The 18,018-nt window shown below is 47.0% G+C and overlaps 20 non-coding genes across 20 annotated transcripts; all 20 read right to left on the reverse strand.

Moving 5' to 3' along the window:
* Nucleotides 1-358: 358 nt before the first annotated feature.
* Nucleotides 359-430, reverse strand: TRNAP-AGG (transfer RNA proline (anticodon AGG)). The gene has a single exon. It is a non-coding gene; the product is annotated as a tRNA-Pro (tRNA).
* Nucleotides 431-871: 441 nt separating this feature from the next.
* On the reverse strand, nucleotides 872-944 carry TRNAV-UAC (transfer RNA valine (anticodon UAC)). Its single transcript has one exon. It is a non-coding gene; the product is annotated as a tRNA-Val (tRNA).
* Nucleotides 945-2,338: 1,394 nt separating this feature from the next.
* Nucleotides 2,339-2,450, reverse strand: TRNAL-CAA (transfer RNA leucine (anticodon CAA)). Its single transcript has 2 exons — nucleotides 2,413-2,450; nucleotides 2,339-2,384 (listed from the first exon to the last, which is right to left on the reverse strand). It is a non-coding gene; the product is annotated as a tRNA-Leu (tRNA).
* Nucleotides 2,451-2,738: 288 nt separating this feature from the next.
* Nucleotides 2,739-2,811, reverse strand: TRNAV-AAC (transfer RNA valine (anticodon AAC)). The gene has a single exon. It is a non-coding gene; the product is annotated as a tRNA-Val (tRNA).
* Nucleotides 2,812-3,197: 386 nt separating this feature from the next.
* On the reverse strand, nucleotides 3,198-3,269 carry TRNAP-AGG (transfer RNA proline (anticodon AGG)). The gene has a single exon. It is a non-coding gene; the product is annotated as a tRNA-Pro (tRNA).
* A 2,307-nt stretch (nucleotides 3,270-5,576) lies between these two features.
* On the reverse strand, nucleotides 5,577-5,649 carry TRNAV-AAC (transfer RNA valine (anticodon AAC)). The gene has a single exon. It is a non-coding gene; the product is annotated as a tRNA-Val (tRNA).
* A 386-nt stretch (nucleotides 5,650-6,035) lies between these two features.
* TRNAP-AGG (transfer RNA proline (anticodon AGG)) lies at nucleotides 6,036-6,107 on the reverse strand. The gene has a single exon. It is a non-coding gene; the product is annotated as a tRNA-Pro (tRNA).
* A 441-nt stretch (nucleotides 6,108-6,548) lies between these two features.
* TRNAV-UAC (transfer RNA valine (anticodon UAC)) lies at nucleotides 6,549-6,621 on the reverse strand. Its single transcript has one exon. It is a non-coding gene; the product is annotated as a tRNA-Val (tRNA).
* Nucleotides 6,622-8,015: 1,394 nt separating this feature from the next.
* On the reverse strand, nucleotides 8,016-8,127 carry TRNAL-CAA (transfer RNA leucine (anticodon CAA)). Its single transcript has 2 exons — nucleotides 8,090-8,127; nucleotides 8,016-8,061 (listed from the first exon to the last, which is right to left on the reverse strand). It is a non-coding gene; the product is annotated as a tRNA-Leu (tRNA).
* Nucleotides 8,128-8,414: 287 nt separating this feature from the next.
* TRNAV-AAC (transfer RNA valine (anticodon AAC)) lies at nucleotides 8,415-8,487 on the reverse strand. Its single transcript has one exon. It is a non-coding gene; the product is annotated as a tRNA-Val (tRNA).
* A 386-nt stretch (nucleotides 8,488-8,873) lies between these two features.
* On the reverse strand, nucleotides 8,874-8,945 carry TRNAP-AGG (transfer RNA proline (anticodon AGG)). Its single transcript has one exon. It is a non-coding gene; the product is annotated as a tRNA-Pro (tRNA).
* A 2,308-nt stretch (nucleotides 8,946-11,253) lies between these two features.
* TRNAV-AAC (transfer RNA valine (anticodon AAC)) lies at nucleotides 11,254-11,326 on the reverse strand. The gene has a single exon. It is a non-coding gene; the product is annotated as a tRNA-Val (tRNA).
* Nucleotides 11,327-11,712: 386 nt separating this feature from the next.
* On the reverse strand, nucleotides 11,713-11,784 carry TRNAP-AGG (transfer RNA proline (anticodon AGG)). Its single transcript has one exon. It is a non-coding gene; the product is annotated as a tRNA-Pro (tRNA).
* Nucleotides 11,785-12,225: 441 nt separating this feature from the next.
* TRNAV-UAC (transfer RNA valine (anticodon UAC)) lies at nucleotides 12,226-12,298 on the reverse strand. The gene has a single exon. It is a non-coding gene; the product is annotated as a tRNA-Val (tRNA).
* Nucleotides 12,299-13,692: 1,394 nt separating this feature from the next.
* On the reverse strand, nucleotides 13,693-13,804 carry TRNAL-CAA (transfer RNA leucine (anticodon CAA)). The gene is made up of 2 exons: nucleotides 13,767-13,804; nucleotides 13,693-13,738 (listed from the first exon to the last, which is right to left on the reverse strand). It is a non-coding gene; the product is annotated as a tRNA-Leu (tRNA).
* A 288-nt stretch (nucleotides 13,805-14,092) lies between these two features.
* TRNAV-AAC (transfer RNA valine (anticodon AAC)) lies at nucleotides 14,093-14,165 on the reverse strand. Its single transcript has one exon. It is a non-coding gene; the product is annotated as a tRNA-Val (tRNA).
* A 386-nt stretch (nucleotides 14,166-14,551) lies between these two features.
* TRNAP-AGG (transfer RNA proline (anticodon AGG)) lies at nucleotides 14,552-14,623 on the reverse strand. Its single transcript has one exon. It is a non-coding gene; the product is annotated as a tRNA-Pro (tRNA).
* Nucleotides 14,624-16,930: 2,307 nt separating this feature from the next.
* Nucleotides 16,931-17,003, reverse strand: TRNAV-AAC (transfer RNA valine (anticodon AAC)). Its single transcript has one exon. It is a non-coding gene; the product is annotated as a tRNA-Val (tRNA).
* A 386-nt stretch (nucleotides 17,004-17,389) lies between these two features.
* Nucleotides 17,390-17,461, reverse strand: TRNAP-AGG (transfer RNA proline (anticodon AGG)). Its single transcript has one exon. It is a non-coding gene; the product is annotated as a tRNA-Pro (tRNA).
* Nucleotides 17,462-17,902: 441 nt separating this feature from the next.
* TRNAV-UAC (transfer RNA valine (anticodon UAC)) lies at nucleotides 17,903-17,975 on the reverse strand. The gene has a single exon. It is a non-coding gene; the product is annotated as a tRNA-Val (tRNA).
* Between the last annotated feature and the right edge of the window lie 43 nt (nucleotides 17,976-18,018).

Below are 18,018 nucleotides of genomic sequence, written 5' to 3' on the forward strand. Positions count from 1 at the left end.
AGGTTCCTCTCAAGGGTTCTCTCTACTTCTATTCTGCTGTATCAGCAGCCACTCAGAAAGCGAGGAGCAAGTGTGAAAACTGCAGAGATATCAGCCAACATACTTGCAATTAGACGTATTAAAAATTGACTTATGCAGGCATCGACAGACAAATATCTGATGCCTAAATGCCAGCAAGTACAGCTTGGGAAAGCATCACCTGGGACACACACAGACTAAGCATGAAGGCAGAAAAAGCATGGTGATCCATGTTTCTTATGAGGTTCAAAATATTTTGTGCAACAATGCGGCGAGTGTAATGAGAAATAGTCAGGCATTGTGAGTTTTGAGTAGGATTCGTATGTTTACCTCTGAAAAAGGGCTCGTCCGGGATTTGAACCCGGGACCTCTCGCACCCTAAGCGAGAATCATACCCCTAGACCAACAAGCCGAGGCACACAAGAGTCGCCTTTCGCACCGGCTCCGGGGGTTATTGGCAGCGAGTTAGTGAATGCTTCACCCAAAGCAAGCAACTGCACATGCTGCTCTCTTCTGCAATATGGTTGCTGTCTTTTCCATGGCCGTCATCGAACAAGAAATGAAAATGCCTCTATCCTTCAGACATTTTGTTTGTTCTAGGTGTATGCTCTCGGTGAGGTCAATAAAACCATTTCTGCTCTCATGCCTTGCTTTCATGAAGTAGGCCCAACCTTCAGTACACAAGGACGTGCAAACGAATAGCGCAAACTATCGTCACTTCTCTTTTTGAGCTGTCACTGATACCCCTGGAGCACAGTACGTCACGCTGGTGAGGGATAGACAGCTTCCATTATCTCAGCTTTCCTATAAATTGAGAGAGTAAATGCAAACTGTGTGAAAAACAGAAAGCTGCTGTTTCTGCCCGGTCTCGAACCAGGGACATTTCGCGTGTAAAGCGAACGTGATAACCACTACACTACAGAAACAGACACGCTTGCAGGAATCTTCTTGGCATGTAGTGGGCTGGAATGCACAGACCAAGGGCCAATGTCCATGAAGCTCAAAGTTGGACCCTCCTTACCCGATCTCTTTCTTTGGAAGAAAGGAACGAGGACCCCTTTTATTCCAAAAGGCGATTTTAAAACCATACCTGAAACCACACTAGAAAAACACTTTGCATTTAATTTTCCTACACTGATGGTCCACCCCAGAAAAGCAGTTGCAAAGAAGTCCGGCACTGAAATTCTATACGCCAAAAGTGGGAAATAGCGTAGAGGGAAAGGAACTTTCTCACCATACACGGCGTCTTATAGCATTGAAAAGAAGAAATGGCCCTATATAATAAGCAGCCTAAAAATAATTCCACAGCATGGGCTCGTCCGGGATTTGAACCTGGGACCTCTCGCACCCGAAGCGAGAATCATACCCCTAGACCAACGAGCCTGATTCCCCAGTCGGCATTTTAAGCAATTTCTGATGCGTCTTTCAGAAACAAAGCAGGGCTATTTGGCTGCTCTCTCTCTATGTGAACCACAAAAAGTCATGTTTTCTCTCAAGGTGTTGTTTTTTTCACTCTTGCAAGGAAGGGATCAGTCGATATCCTAGCTGCCAGAGAGCAGAAAAAAGGCGCTGATGAGAACTGCAGGCACTTTCTGGCACTTGTACTCTTCTGCAAGTCCTGGACACTTGCCCCATAGACTTCCACCCCAGATGCAAGGGAGGGCCTGCCAATTCTTGCTCCTAAGACAGAGGCATTTGATTCTTGGATTCAAACACGCTCACTCAGCGCTCGATCAGGCTCGATCAGGCGAGATTTATATGAGTGGCTCGCAGGACTGAAACACTAACCTGGGAGCCCCAGGGTGGCTGAATTCCCAGGATGGCCATTTTTGGGCAATTCACCTCCTTTCCTCCTGCCTCAATCTAGAATTGGCTGCAAATCACAAGATAGAGTTCAATGTCCTTGTGTACTGCCTACTCCCAGATACCTCTCTGTCTTCCTTATGTAAATTAAAATTCGCAAGGGGGGACCAATGACAATCTGCTCCTCCCACATAACCAGGAAGCCCTGTTGAACATGTCTGCCTGTGTTGTTGCAGGGACAGTGCCTTCTCCGCCCAAAAGGTGGCAGGAGAGCCTCACAACAAAGATGGGATCAACTGCTTAATGAGAAACCAGCACGGCAGTTTGTGTGATGGAGTGCAAATTTAACTGAAGGTGTGCCTGAGGTGTCCCTTCCAGGAATACATGGAATTGTGATTGAGGGCCCAGCCTGATCGTTGGTGGATTTCTCGTCATATGTTACAGGTCCGTGCAAAGATTGTGGTGTGTGGGGAATGCACTGCAAAAAACAGGACGATTTAAGGGTGTAAAAGAAACTTGTCAGAAGTGGGATTTGAACCCACGCCTCCATGAGGAGACCAGAAGTCTCAGTTGCACTGAAGATCAAGCTCTCTTGAGTCTGGCGCCTTAGACCACTCGGCCATCCTGACAGCCCTGGGTGTGCACAGATCTGACTCTTCTGACTCTACCTGCCAATGTTTGCACTTACAACGTTCACAGCAATGTCACAAGTGTAAAGACCCCACAATACAACATGGCATGACAAAAAAAAAGCTAGGCACAAGAGCGACCACTGATGGATGCGGATTACTTTGTTTCGTCTTGCAAAAGTAAAGGAAGTTTCCCATGGCTCGCTGGGTTCAAGGACCGCCTCTTCTTAAGCTTGCATTGAGATAATAAGGTTTTAGAGGGTGCACATAAAAGCAGCTCATGCACAGAGTTTCTGCCCGGTCTCGAACCGGGGACCTTTCGCGTGTTAGGCGAACGTGATGACCACTACACTACAGAAACTCACTTGCTGTGTTTTACTGTTAGAGCAAGGTTCCTCTCAAGGGTTCTCTCTACTTCTATTCTGCTGTATCAGCAGCCACTCAGAAAGCGAGGAGCAAGTGTGAAAACTGCAGAGATATCAGCCAACATACTTGCAATTAGACGTATTAAAAATTGACTTATGCAGGCATCGACAGACAAATATCTGATGCCTAAATGCCAGCAAGTACAGCTTGGGAAAGCATCACCTAGGACACACACAGACTAAGCATGAAGGCAGAAAAAGCATGGTGATCCATGTTTCTTATGAGGTTCAAAATATTTTGTGCAACAATGCGGCGAGTGTAATGAGAAATAGTCAGGCATTGTGAGTTTTGAGTAGGATTCGTATGTTTACCCCTGAAAAAGGGCTCGTCCGGGATTTGAACCCGGGACCTCTCGCACCCTAAGCGAGAATCATACCCCTAGACCAACGAGCCGAGGCACACAAGAGTCGCCTTTCGCACCGGCTCCGGGGGTTATTGGCAGCGAGTTAGTGAATGCTTCACCCAAAGCAAGCAACTGCACATGCTGCTCTCTTCTGCAATATGGTTGCTGTCTTTTCCATGGCCGTCATCGAACAAGAAATGAAAATGCCTCTATCCTTCAGACATTTTGTTTGTTCTAGGTGTATGCTCTCGGTGAGGTCAATAAAACCATTTCTGCTCTCATGCCTTGCTTTCATGAAGTAGGCCCAACCTTCAGTACACAAGGACGTGCAAACGAATAGCGCAAACTATCGTCACTTCTCTTTTTGAGCTGTCACTGATACCCCTGGAGCACAGTACGTCACGCTGGTGAGGGATAGACAGCTTCCATTATCTCAGCTTTCCTATAAATTGAGAGAGTAAATGCAAACTGTGTGAAAAACAGAAAACTGCTCTTTCTGCCCGGTCTCGAACCAGGGACCTTTCGCGTGTAAAGCGAACGTGATAACCACTACACTACAGAAACAGACACACTTGCAGGAATCTGCTTGGCATGTAGTGGGCTGGAATGCACAGACCAAGGGCCAATGTCCATGAAGCTCAAAGTTGGACCCTCCTTACCCGATCTCTTTCTTTGGAAGAAAGGAACGAGGACCCCTTTTATTCCAAAAGGCGATTTTAAAACCATACCTGAAACCACACTAGAAAAACACTTTGCATTTAATTTTCCTACACTGATGGTCCACCCCAGAAAAGCAGTTGCAAAGAAGTCCGGCACTGAAATTCTATACGCCAAAAGTGGGAAATAGCGTAGAGGGAAAGGAACTTTCTCACCATACACGGCGTCTTATAGCATTGAAAAGAAGAAATGGCCCTATATAATAAGAAGCCTAAAAATAATTCCACAGCATGGGCTCGTCCGGGATTTGAATCCGGGACCTCTCGCACCCGAAGCGAGAATCATACCCCTAGACCAACGAGCCTGATTCCCCAGTTGGCATTTTAAGCAATTTCTGATGCGTCTTTCAGAAACAAAGCAGGGCTATTTGGCTGCTCTCTCTCTATGTGAACCACAAAAAGTCATGTTTTCTCTCAAGGTGTTGTTTTTTTCTCTCTTGCAAGGAAGGGATCAGTCGATATCCTAGCTGCCAGAGAGCAGAAAAAAGGCGCTGATGAGAACTGTGGCACTTTTTGGCACTTGTACTCCTCTGCAAGTCCTGGACACTTGCCCCATAGACTTCCACCCCAGATGCAAGGGAGGGCCTGCCAATTCTTGCTCCTAAGACAGAGGCATTTGATTCTTGGATTCAAACACGCTCACTCAGCGCTCGATCAGGCTCGATCAGGCGAGATTTATATGAGTGGCTCGCAGGACTGAAACACTAACCTGGGAGCCCCAGGGTGGCTGAATTCCCAGGATGGCCATTTTTGGGCAAGTCACCTCCTTTCCTCCTGCCTCAATCTAGAATTGGCTGCAAATCACAAGATAGAGTTCAATGTCCGTGTGTACTGCCTACTCCCAGATACCTCTCTGTCTTCCTTATGTAAATTAAAATTCGCAAGGGGGGACCAATGACAATCTGCTCCTCCCACATAACCAGGAAGCCCTGTTGAACATGTCTGCCTGTGTTGTTGCAGGGACAGTGCCTTCTCCGCCCAAAAGGTGGCAGGAGAGCCTCACAACAAAGATGGGATCAACTGCTTAATGAGAAACCAGCACGGCAGTTTGTGTGATGGAGTGCAAATTTAACGGAAGGTGTGCCTGAGGTGTCCCTTCCAGGAATACATGGAATTGTGATTGAGGGCCCAGCCTGATCGTTGGTGGATTTCTCGTCATATGTTACAGGTCCGTGCAAAGATTGTGGTGTGTGGGGAATGCACTGCAAAAAACAGGACGATTTAAGGGTGTAAAAGAAACCTGTCAGAAGTGGGATTTGAACCCACGCCTCCATGAGGAGACCAGAAGTCTCAGTTGCACTGAAGATCAAGCTCTCTTGAGTCTGGCGCCTTAGACCACTCAGCCATCCTGACAGCCCTGGGTGTGCACAGATCTGACTCTTCTGACTGCACCTGCCAATGTTTGCACTTACAACGTTCACAGCAATGTCACAAGTGTAAAGACCCCACAATACAACATGGCATGACAAAAAAAAAGCTAGGCACAAGAGCGACCACTGATGGATGCGGATTACTTTGTTTCGTCTTGCAAAAGTAAAGGAAGTTTCCCATGGCTCGCTGGGTTCAAGGACCGCCTCTTCTTAAGCTTGCATTGAGATAATAAGGTTTTAGAGGGTGCACATAAAAGCAGCTCATGCACAGTGTTTCTGCCCGGTCTCGAACCGGGGACCTTTCGCGTGTTAGGCGAACGTGATGACCACTACACTACAGAAACTCACTTGCTGTGTTTTACTGTTAGAGCAAGGTTCCTCTCAAGGGTTCTCTCTACTTCTATTCTGCTGTATCAGCAGCCACTCAGAAAGCGAGGAGCAAGTGTGAAAACTGCAGAGATATCAGCCAACATACTTGCAATTAGACGTATTAAAAATTGACTTATGCAGGCATCGACAGACAAATATCTGATGCCTAAATGCCAGCAAGTACAGCTTGGGAAAGCATCACCTGGGACACACACAGACTAAGCATGAAGGCAGAAAAAGCATGGTGATCCATGTTTCTTATGAGGTTCAAAATATTTTGTGCAACAATGCGGCGAGTGTAATGAGAAATAGTCAGGCATTGTGAGTTTTGAGTAGGATTCGTATGTTTACCTCTGAAAAAGGGCTCGTCCGGGATTTGAACCCGGGACCTCTCGCACCCTAAGCGAGAATCATACCCCTAGACCAACAAGCCGAGGCACACAAGAGTCGCCTTTCGCACCGGCTCCGGGGGTTATTGGCAGCGAGTTAGTGAATGCTTCACCCAAAGCAAGCAACTGCACATGCTGCTCTCTTCTGCAATATGGTTGCTGTCTTTTCCATGGCCGTCATCGAACAAGAAATGAAAATGCCTCTATCCTTCAGACATTTTGTTTGTTCTAGGTGTATGCTCTCGGTGAGGTCAATAAAACCATTTCTGCTCTCATGCCTTGCTTTCATGAAGTAGGCCCAACCTTCAGTACACAAGGACGTGCAAACGAATAGCGCAAACTATCGTCACTTCTCTTTTTGAGCTGTCACTGATACCCCTGGAGCACAGTACGTCACGCTGGTGAGGGATAGACAGCTTCCATTATCTCAGCTTTCCTATAAATTGAGAGAGTAAATGCAAACTGTGTGAAAAACAGAAAGCTGCTGTTTCTGCCCGGTCTCGAACCAGGGACATTTCGCGTGTAAAGCGAACGTGATAACCACTACACTACAGAAACAGACACGCTTGCAGGAATCTTCTTGGCATGTAGTGGGCTGGAATGCACAGACCAAGGGCCAATGTCCATGAAGCTCAAAGTTGGACCCTCCTTACCCGATCTCTTTCTTTGGAAGAAAGGAACGAGGACCCCTTTTATTCCAAAAGGCGATTTTAAAACCATACCTGAAACCACACTAGAAAAACACTTTGCATTTAATTTTCCTACACTGATGGTCCACCCCAGAAAAGCAGTTGCAAAGAAGTCCGGCACTGAAATTCTATACGCCAAAAGTGGGAAATAGCGTAGAGGGAAAGGAACTTTCTCACCATACACGGCGTCTTATAGCATTGAAAAGAAGAAATGGCCCTATATAATAAGCAGCCTAAAAATAATTCCACAGCATGGGCTCGTCCGGGATTTGAACCTGGGACCTCTCGCACCCGAAGCGAGAATCATACCCCTAGACCAACGAGCCTGATTCCCCAGTCGGCATTTTAAGCAATTTCTGATGCGTCTTTCAGAAACAAAGCAGGGCTATTTGGCTGCTCTCTCTCTATGTGAACCACAAAAAGTCATGTTTTCTCTCAAGGTGTTGTTTTTTTCACTCTTGCAAGGAAGGGATCAGTCGATATCCTAGCTGCCAGAGAGCAGAAAAAAGGCGCTGATGAGAACTGCAGGCACTTTCTGGCACTTGTACTCTTCTGCAAGTCCTGGACACTTGCCCCATAGACTTCCACCCCAGATGCAAGGGAGGGCCTGCCAATTCTTGCTCCTAAGACAGAGGCATTTGATTCTTGGATTCAAACACGCTCACTCAGCGCTCGATCAGGCTCGATCAGGCGAGATTTATATGAGTGGCTCGCAGGACTGAAACACTAACCTGGGAGCCCCAGGGTGGCTGAATTCCCAGGATGGCCATTTTTGGGCAATTCACCTCCTTTCCTCCTGCCTCAATCTAGAATTGGCTGCAAATCACAAGATAGAGTTCAATGTCCTTGTGTACTGCCTACTCCCAGATACCTCTCTGTCTTCCTTATGTAAATTAAAATTCGCAAGGGGGGACCAATGACAATCTGCTCCTCCCACATAACCAGGAAGCCCTGTTGAACATGTCTGCCTGTGTTGTTGCAGGGACAGTGCCTTCTCCGCCCAAAAGGTGGCAGGAGAGCCTCACAACAAAGATGGGATCAACTGCTTAATGAGAAACCAGCACGGCAGTTTGTGTGATGGAGTGCAAATTTAACTGAAGGTGTGCCTGAGGTGTCCCTTCCAGGAATACATGGAATTGTGATTGAGGGCCCAGCCTGATCGTTGGTGGATTTCTCGTCATATGTTACAGGTCCGTGCAAAGATTGTGGTGTGTGGGGAATGCACTGCAAAAAACAGGACGATTTAAGGGTGTAAAAGAAACTTGTCAGAAGTGGGATTTGAACCCACGCCTCCATGAGGAGACCAGAAGTCTCAGTTGCACTGAAGATCAAGCTCTCTTGAGTCTGGCGCCTTAGACCACTCGGCCATCCTGACAGCCCTGGGTGTGCACAGATCTGACTCTTCTGACTCTACCTGCCAATGTTTGCACTTACAACGTTCACAGCAATGTCACAAGTGTAAAGACCCCACAATACAACATGGCATGACAAAAAAAAGCTAGGCACAAGAGCGACCACTGATGGATGCGGATTACTTTGTTTCGTCTTGCAAAAGTAAAGGAAGTTTCCCATGGCTCGCTGGGTTCAAGGACCGCCTCTTCTTAAGCTTGCATTGAGATAATAAGGTTTTAGAGGGTGCACATAAAAGCAGCTCATGCACAGAGTTTCTGCCCGGTCTCGAACCGGGGACCTTTCGCGTGTTAGGCGAACGTGATGACCACTACACTACAGAAACTCACTTGCTGTGTTTTACTGTTAGAGCAAGGTTCCTCTCAAGGGTTCTCTCTACTTCTATTCTGCTGTATCAGCAGCCACTCAGAAAGCGAGGAGCAAGTGTGAAAACTGCAGAGATATCAGCCAACATACTTGCAATTAGACGTATTAAAAATTGACTTATGCAGGCATCGACAGACAAATATCTGATGCCTAAATGCCAGCAAGTACAGCTTGGGAAAGCATCACCTAGGACACACACAGACTAAGCATGAAGGCAGAAAAAGCATGGTGATCCATGTTTCTTATGAGGTTCAAAATATTTTGTGCAACAATGCGGCGAGTGTAATGAGAAATAGTCAGGCATTGTGAGTTTTGAGTAGGATTCGTATGTTTACCCCTGAAAAAGGGCTCGTCCGGGATTTGAACCCGGGACCTCTCGCACCCTAAGCGAGAATCATACCCCTAGACCAACGAGCCGAGGCACACAAGAGTCGCCTTTCGCACCGGCTCCGGGGGTTATTGGCAGCGAGTTAGTGAATGCTTCACCCAAAGCAAGCAACTGCACATGCTGCTCTCTTCTGCAATATGGTTGCTGTCTTTTCCATGGCCGTCATCGAACAAGAAATGAAAATGCCTCTATCCTTCAGACATTTTGTTTGTTCTAGGTGTATGCTCTCGGTGAGGTCAATAAAACCATTTCTGCTCTCATGCCTTGCTTTCATGAAGTAGGCCCAACCTTCAGTACACAAGGACGTGCAAACGAATAGCGCAAACTATCGTCACTTCTCTTTTTGAGCTGTCACTGATACCCCTGGAGCGCAGTACGTCACGCTGGTGAGGGATAGACAGCTTCCATTATCTCAGCTTTCCTATAAATTGAGAGAGTAAATGCAAACTGTGTGAAAAACAGAAAACTGCTCTTTCTGCCCGGTCTCGAACCAGGGACCTTTCGCGTGTAAAGCGAACGTGATAACCACTACACTACAGAAACAGACACACTTGCAGGAATCTGCTTGGCATGTAGTGGGCTGGAATGCACAGACCAAGGGCCAATGTCCATGAAGCTCAAAGTTGGACCCTCCTTACCCGATCTCTTTCTTTGGAAGAAAGGAACGAGGACCCCTTTTATTCCAAAAGGCGATTTTAAAACCATACCTGAAACCACACTAGAAAAACACTTTGCATTTAATTTTCCTACACTGATGGTCCACCCCAGAAAAGCAGTTGCAAAGAAGTCCGGCACTGAAATTCTATACGCCAAAAGTGGGAAATAGCGTAGAGGGAAAGGAACTTTCTCACCATACACGGCGTCTTATAGCATTGAAAAGAAGAAATGGCCCTATATAATAAGAAGCCTAAAAATAATTCCACAGCATGGGCTCGTCCGGGATTTGAATCCGGGACCTCTCGCACCCAAAGCGAGAATCATACCCCTAGACCAACGAGCCTGATTCCCCAGTTGGCATTTTAAGCAATTTCTGATGCGTCTTTCAGAAACAAAGCAGGGCTATTTGGCTGCTCTCTCTCTATGTGAACCACAAAAAGTCATGTTTTCTCTCAAGGTGTTGTTTTTTTCTCTCTTGCAAGGAAGGGATCAGTCGATATCCTAGCTGCCAGAGAGCAGAAAAAAGGCGCTGATGAGAACTGCAGGAACTTTCTGGCACTTGTACTCTACTGCAAGTCCTGGACACTTGCCCCATAGACTTCCACCCCAGATGCAAGGGAGGGCCTGCCAATTCTTGCTCCTAAGACAGAGGCATTTGATTCTTGGATTCAAACACGCTCACTCAGCGCTCGATCAGGCTCGATCAGGCGAGATTTATATGAGTGGCTCGCAGGACTGAAACACTAACCTGGGAGCCCCAGGGTGGCTGAATTCCCAGGATGGCCATTTTTGGGCAAGTCACCTCCTTTCCTCCTGCCTCAATCTAGAATTGGCTGCAAATCACAAGATAGAGTTCAATGTCCGTGTGTACTGCCTACTCCCAGATACCTCTCTGTCTTCCTTATGTAAATTAAAATTCGCAAGGGGGGACCAATGACAATCTGCTCCTCCCACATAACCAGGAAGCCCTGTTGAACATGTCTGCCTGTGTTGTTGCAGGGACAGTGCCTTCTCCGCCCAAAAGGTGGCAGGAGAGCCTCACAACAAAGATGGGATCAACTGCTTAATGAGAAACCAGCACGGCAGTTTGTGTGATGGAGTGCAAATTTAACGGAAGGTGTGCCTGAGGTGTCCCTTCCAGGAATACATGGAATTGTGATTGAGGGCCCAGCCTGATCGTTGGTGGATTTCTCGTCATATGTTACAGGTCCGTGCAAAGATTGTGGTGTGTGGGGAATGCACTGCAAAAAACAGGACGATTTAAGGGTGTAAAAGAAACCTGTCAGAAGTGGGATTTGAACCCACGCCTCCATGAGGAGACCAGAAGTCTCAGTTGCACTGAAGATCAAGCTCTCTTGAGTCTGGCGCCTTAGACCACTCAGCCATCCTGACAGCCCTGGGTGTGCACAGATCTGACTCTTCTGACTGCACCTGCCAATGTTTGCACTTACAACGTTCACAGCAATGTCACAAGTGTAAAGACCCCACAATACAACATGGCATGACAAAAAAAAAGCTAGGCACAAGAGCGACCACTGATGGATGCGGATTACTTTGTTTCGTCTTGCAAAAGTAAAGGAAGTTTCCCATGGCTCGCTGGGTTCAAGGACCGCCTCTTCTTAAGCTTGCATTGAGATAATAAGGTTTTAGAGGGTGCACATAAAAGCAGCTCATGCACAGTGTTTCTGCCCGGTCTCGAACCGGGGACCTTTCGCGTGTTAGGCGAACGTGATGACCACTACACTACAGAAACTCACTTGCTGTGTTTTACTGTTAGAGCAAGGTTCCTCTCAAGGGTTCTCTCTACTTCTATTCTGCTGTATCAGCAGCCACTCAGAAAGCGAGGAGCAAGTGTGAAAACTGCAGAGATATCAGCCAACATACTTGCAATTAGACGTATTAAAAATTGACTTATGCAGGCATCGACAGACAAATATCTGATGCCTAAATGCCAGCAAGTACAGCTTGGGAAAGCATCACCTGGGACACACACAGACTAAGCATGAAGGCAGAAAAAGCATGGTGATCCATGTTTCTTATGAGGTTCAAAATATTTTGTGCAACAATGCGGCGAGTGTAATGAGAAATAGTCAGGCATTGTGAGTTTTGAGTAGGATTCGTATGTTTACCTCTGAAAAAGGGCTCGTCCGGGATTTGAACCCGGGACCTCTCGCACCCTAAGCGAGAATCATACCCCTAGACCAACAAGCCGAGGCACACAAGAGTCGCCTTTCGCACCGGCTCCGGGGGTTATTGGCAGCGAGTTAGTGAATGCTTCACCCAAAGCAAGCAACTGCACATGCTGCTCTCTTCTGCAATATGGTTGCTGTCTTTTCCATGGCCGTCATCGAACAAGAAATGAAAATGCCTCTATCCTTCAGACATTTTGTTTGTTCTAGGTGTATGCTCTCGGTGAGGTCAATAAAACCATTTCTGCTCTCATGCCTTGCTTTCATGAAGTAGGCCCAACCTTCAGTACACAAGGACGTGCAAACGAATAGCGCAAACTATCGTCACTTCTCTTTTTGAGCTGTCACTGATACCCCTGGAGCACAGTACGTCACGCTGGTGAGGGATAGACAGCTTCCATTATCTCAGCTTTCCTATAAATTGAGAGAGTAAATGCAAACTGTGTGAAAAACAGAAAGCTGCTGTTTCTGCCCGGTCTCGAACCAGGGACATTTCGCGTGTAAAGCGAACGTGATAACCACTACACTACAGAAACAGACACGCTTGCAGGAATCTTCTTGGCATGTAGTGGGCTGGAATGCACAGACCAAGGGCCAATGTCCATGAAGCTCAAAGTTGGACCCTCCTTACCCGATCTCTTTCTTTGGAAGAAAGGAACGAGGACCCCTTTTATTCCAAAAGGCGATTTTAAAACCATACCTGAAACCACACTAGAAAAACACTTTGCATTTAATTTTCCTACACTGATGGTCCACCCCAGAAAAGCAGTTGCAAAGAAGTCCGGCACTGAAATTCTATACGCCAAAAGTGGGAAATAGCGTAGAGGGAAAGGAACTTTCTCACCATACACGGCGTCTTATAGCATTGAAAAGAAGAAATGGCCCTATATAATAAGCAGCCTAAAAATAATTCCACAGCATGGGCTCGTCCGGGATTTGAACCTGGGACCTCTCGCACCCGAAGCGAGAATCATACCCCTAGACCAACGAGCCTGATTCCCCAGTCGGCATTTTAAGCAATTTCTGATGCGTCTTTCAGAAACAAAGCAGGGCTATTTGGCTGCTCTCTCTCTATGTGAACCACAAAAAGTCATGTTTTCTCTCAAGGTGTTGTTTTTTTCACTCTTGCAAGGAAGGGATCAGTCGATATCCTAGCTGCCAGAGAGCAGAAAAAAGGCGCTGATGAGAACTGCAGGCACTTTCTGGCACTTGTACTCTTCTGCAAGTCCTGGACACTTGCCCCATAGACTTCCACCCCAGATGCAAGGGAGGGCCTGCCAATTCTTGCTCCTAAGACAGAGGCATTTGATTCTTGGATTCAAACACGCTCACTCAGCGCTCGATCAGGCTCGATCAGGCGAGATTTATATGAGTGGCTCGCAGGACTGAAACACTAACCTGGGAGCCCCAGGGTGGCTGAATTCCCAGGATGGCCATTTTTGGGCAATTCACCTCCTTTCCTCCTGCCTCAATCTAGAATTGGCTGCAAATCACAAGATAGAGTTCAATGTCCTTGTGTACTGCCTACTCCCAGATACCTCTCTGTCTTCCTTATGTAAATTAAAATTCGCAAGGGGGGACCAATGACAATCTGCTCCTCCCACATAACCAGGAAGCCCTGTTGAACATGTCTGCCTGTGTTGTTGCAGGGACAGTGCCTTCTCCGCCCAAAAGGTGGCAGGAGAGCCTCACAACAAAGATGGGATCAACTGCTTAATGAGAAACCAGCACGGCAGTTTGTGTGATGGAGTGCAAATTTAACTGAAGGTGTGCCTGAGGTGTCCCTTCCAGGAATACATGGAATTGTGATTGAGGGCCCAGCCTGATCGTTGGTGGATTTCTCGTCATATGTTACAGGTCCGTGCAAAGATTGTGGTGTGTGGGGAATGCACTGCAAAAATCAGGACGATTTAAGGGTGTAAAAGAAACTTGTCAGAAGTGGGATTTGAACCCACGCCTCCATGAGGAGACCAGAAGTCTCAGTTGCACTGAAGATCAAGCTCTCTTGAGTCTGGCGCCTTAGACCACTCGGCCATCCTGACAGCCCTGGGTGTGCACAGATCTGACTCTTCTGACTCTACCTGCCAATGTTTGCACTTACAACGTTCACAGCAATGTCACAAGTGTAAAGACCCCACAATACAACATGGCATGACAAAAAAAAAGCTAGGCACAAGAGCGACCACTGATGGATGCGGATTACTTTGTTTCGTCTTGCAAAAGTAAAGGAAGTTTCCCATGGCTCGCTGGGTTCAAGGACCGCCTCTTCTTAAGCTTGCATTGAGATAATAAGGTTTTAGAGGGTGCACATAAAAGCAGCTCATGCACAGTGTTTCTGCCCGGTCTCGAACCGGGGACCTTTCGCGTGTTAGGCGAACGTGATGACCACTACACTACAGAAACTCACTTGCTGTGTTTTACTGTTAGAGCAAGGTTCCTCTCAAGGGTTCTCTCTACTTCTATTCTGCTGTATCAGCAGCCACTCAGAAAGCGAGGAGCAAGTGTGAAAACTGCAGAGATATCAGCCAACATACTTGCAATTAGACGTATTAAAAATTGACTTATGCAGGCATCGACAGACAAATATCTGATGCCTAAATGCCAGCAAGTACAGCTTGGGAAAGCATCACCTGGGACACACACAGACTAAGCATGAAGGCAGAAAAAGCATGGTGATCCATGTTTCTTATGAGGTTCAAAATATTTTGTGCAACAATGCGGCGAGTGTAATGAGAAATAGTCAGGCATTGTGAGTTTTGAGTAGGATTCGTATGTTTACCTCTGAAAAAGGGCTCGTCCGGGATTTGAACCCGGGACCTCTCGCACCCTAAGCGAGAATCATACCCCTAGACCAACGAGCCGAGGCACACAAGAGTTGCCTTTCGCACCGGCTCCGGGGGTTATTGGCAGCGAGTTAGTGAATGCTTCACCCAAAGCAAGCAACTGCACATGCTGCTCTCTTCTGCAATATGGTTGCTGTCTTTTCCATGGCCGTCATCGAACAAGAAATGAAAATGCCTCTATCCTTCAGACATTTTGTTTGTTCTAGGTGTATGCTCTCGGTGAGGTCAATAAAACCATTTCTGCTCTCATGCCTTGCTTTCATGAAGTAGGCCCAACCTTCAGTACACAAGGACGTGCAAACGAATAGCGCAAACTATCGTCACTTCTCTTTTTGAGCTGTCACTGATACCCCTGGAGCGCAGTACGTCACGCTGGTGAGGGATAGACAGCTTCCATTATCTCAGCTTTCCTATAAATTGAGAGAGTAAATGCAAACTGTGTGAAAAACAGAAAACTGCTCTTTCTGCCCGGTCTCGAACCAGGGACCTTTCGCGTGTAAAGCGAACGTGATAACCACTACACTACAGAAACAGACACACTTGCAGGAATCTGCTTGGCATGTAGTGGGCTGGAATGCACAGACCAAGGGCCAATGTCCATGAAGCTCAAAGTTGGACCCTCCTTACCCGATCTCTTTCTTTGGAAGAAAGGAACGAGGACCCCTTTTATTCCAAAAGGCGATTTTAAAACCATACCTGAAACCACACTAGAAAAACACTTTGCATTTAATTTTCCTACACTGATGGTCCACCCCAGAAAAGCAGTTGCAAAGAAGTCCGGCACTGAAATTCTATACGCCAAAAGTGGGAAATAGCGTAGAGGGAAAGGAACTTTCTCACCATACACGGCGTCTTATAGCATTGAAAAGAAGAAATGGCCCTATATAATAAGAAGCCTAAAAATAATTCCACAGCATGGGCTCGTCCGGGATTTGAATCCGGGACCTCTCGCACCCAAAGCGAGAATCATACCCCTAGACCAACGAGCCTGATTCCCCAGTTGGCATTTTAAGCAATTTCTGATGCGTCTTTCAGAAACAAAGCAGGGCTATTTGGCTGCTCTCTCTCTATGTGAACCACAAAAAGTCATGTTTTCTCTCAAGGTGTTGTTTTTTTCTCTCTTGCAAGGAAGGGATCAGTCGATATCCTAGCTGCCAGAGAGCAGAAAAAAGGCGCTGATGAGAACTGTGGCACTTTTTGGCACTTGTACTCCTCTGCAAGTCCTGGACACTTGCCCCATAGACTTCCACCCCAGATGCAAGGGAGGGCCTGCCAATTCTTGCTCCTAAGACAGAGGCATTTGATTCTTGGATTCAAACACGCTCACTCAGCGCTCGATCAGGCTCGATCAGGCGAGATTTATATGAGTGGCTCGCAGGACTGAAACACTAACCTGGGAGCCCCAGGGTGGCTGAATTCCCAGGATGGCCATTTTTGGGCAAGTCACCTCCTTTCCTCCTGCCTCAATCTAGAATTGGCTGCAAATCACAAGATAGAGTTCAATGTCCGTGTGTACTGCCTACTCCCAGATACCTCTCTGTCTTCCTTATGTAAATTAAAATTCGCAAGGGGGGACCAATGACAATCTGCTCCTCCCACATAACCAGGAAGCCCTGTTGAACATGTCTGCCTGTGTTGTTGCAGGGACAGTGCCTTCTCCGCCCAAAAGGTGGCAGGAGAGCCTCACAACAAAGATGGGATCAACTGCTTAATGAGAAACCAGCACGGCAGTTTGTGTGATGGAGTGCAAATTTAACGGAAGGTGTGCCTGAGGTGTCCCTTCCAGGAATACATGGAATTGTGATTGAGGGCCCAGCCTGATCGTTGGTGGATTTCTCGTCATATGTTACAGGTCCGTGCAAAGATTGTGGTGTGTGGGGAATGCACTGCAAAAAACAGGACGATTTAAGGGTGTAAAAGAAACCTGTCAGAAGTGGGATTTGAACCCACGCCTCCATGAGGAGACCAGAAGTCTCAGTTGCACTGAAGATCAAGCTCTCTTGAGTCTGGCGCCTTAGACCACTCAGCCATCCTGACAGCCCTGGGTGTGCACAGATCTGACTCTTCTGACTGCACCTGCCAATGTTTGCACTTACAACGTTCACAGCAATGTCACAAGTGTAAAGACCCCACAATACAACATGGCATGACAAAAAAAAAGCTAGGCACAAGAGCGACCACTGATGGATGCGGATTACTTTGTTTCGTCTTGCAAAAGTAAAGGAAGTTTCCCATGGCTCGCTGGGTTCAAGGACCGCCTCTTCTTAAGCTTGCATTGAGATAATAAGGTTTTAGAGGGTGCACATAAAAGCAGCTCATGCACAGTGTTTCTGCCCGGTCTCGAACCGGGGACCTTTCGCGTGTTAGGCGAACGTGATGACCACTACACTACAGAAACTCACTTGCTGTGTTTTACTGTTAGAGCAAGGTTCCTCTCAAGGGTTCTCTCTACTTCTATTCTGCTGTATCAGCAGCCACTCAGAAAGCGAGGAGCAAGTGTGAAAACTGCAGAGATATCAGCCAACATACTTGCAATTAGACGTATTAAAAATTGACTTATGCAGGCATCGACAGACAAATATCTGATGCCTAAATGCCAGCAAGTACAGCTTGGGAAAGCATCACCTGGGACACACACAGACTAAGCATGAAGGCAGAAAAAGCATGGTGATCCATGTTTCTTATGAGGTTCAAAATATTTTGTGCAACAATGCGGCGAGTGTAATGAGAAATAGTCAGGCATTGTGAGTTTTGAGTAGGATTCGTATGTTTACCTCTGAAAAAGGGCTCGTCCGGGATTTGAACCCGGGACCTCTCGCACCCTAAGCGAGAATCATACCCCTAGACCAACAAGCCGAGGCACACAAGAGTCGCCTTTCGCACCGGCTCCGGGGGTTATTGGCAGCGAGTTAGTGAATGCTTCACCCAAAGCAAGCAACTGCACATGCTGCTCTCTTCTGCAATATGGTTGCTGTCTTTTCCATGGCCGTCATCGAACAAGAAATGAAAATGCCTCTATCCTTCAGACATTTTGTTTGTTCTAGGTGTATGCTCTCGGTGAGGTCAATAAAACCATTTCTGCTCTCATGCCTTGCTTTCATGAAGTAGGCCCAACCTTCAGTACACAAGGACGTGCAAACGAATAGCGCAAACTATCGTCACTTCTCTTTTTGAGCTGTCACTGATACCCCTGGAGCACAGTACGTCACGCTGGTGAGGGATAGACAGCTTCCATTATCTCAGCTTTCCTATAAATTGAGAGAGTAAATGCAAACTGTGTGAAAAACAGAAAGCTGCTGTTTCTGCCCGGTCTCGAACCAGGGACATTTCGCGTGTAAAGCGAACGTGATAACCACTACACTACAGAAACAGACACGCTTGCAGGAATCTTCTTGGCATGTAGTGGGCTGGAA

The sequence above is a fragment of the Triturus cristatus genome, chromosome 10 (assembly GCF_964204655.1).
Source record: "Triturus cristatus chromosome 10, aTriCri1.1, whole genome shotgun sequence".
Classification (NCBI taxonomy): Eukaryota; Metazoa; Chordata; class Amphibia; order Caudata; family Salamandridae; genus Triturus; species Triturus cristatus.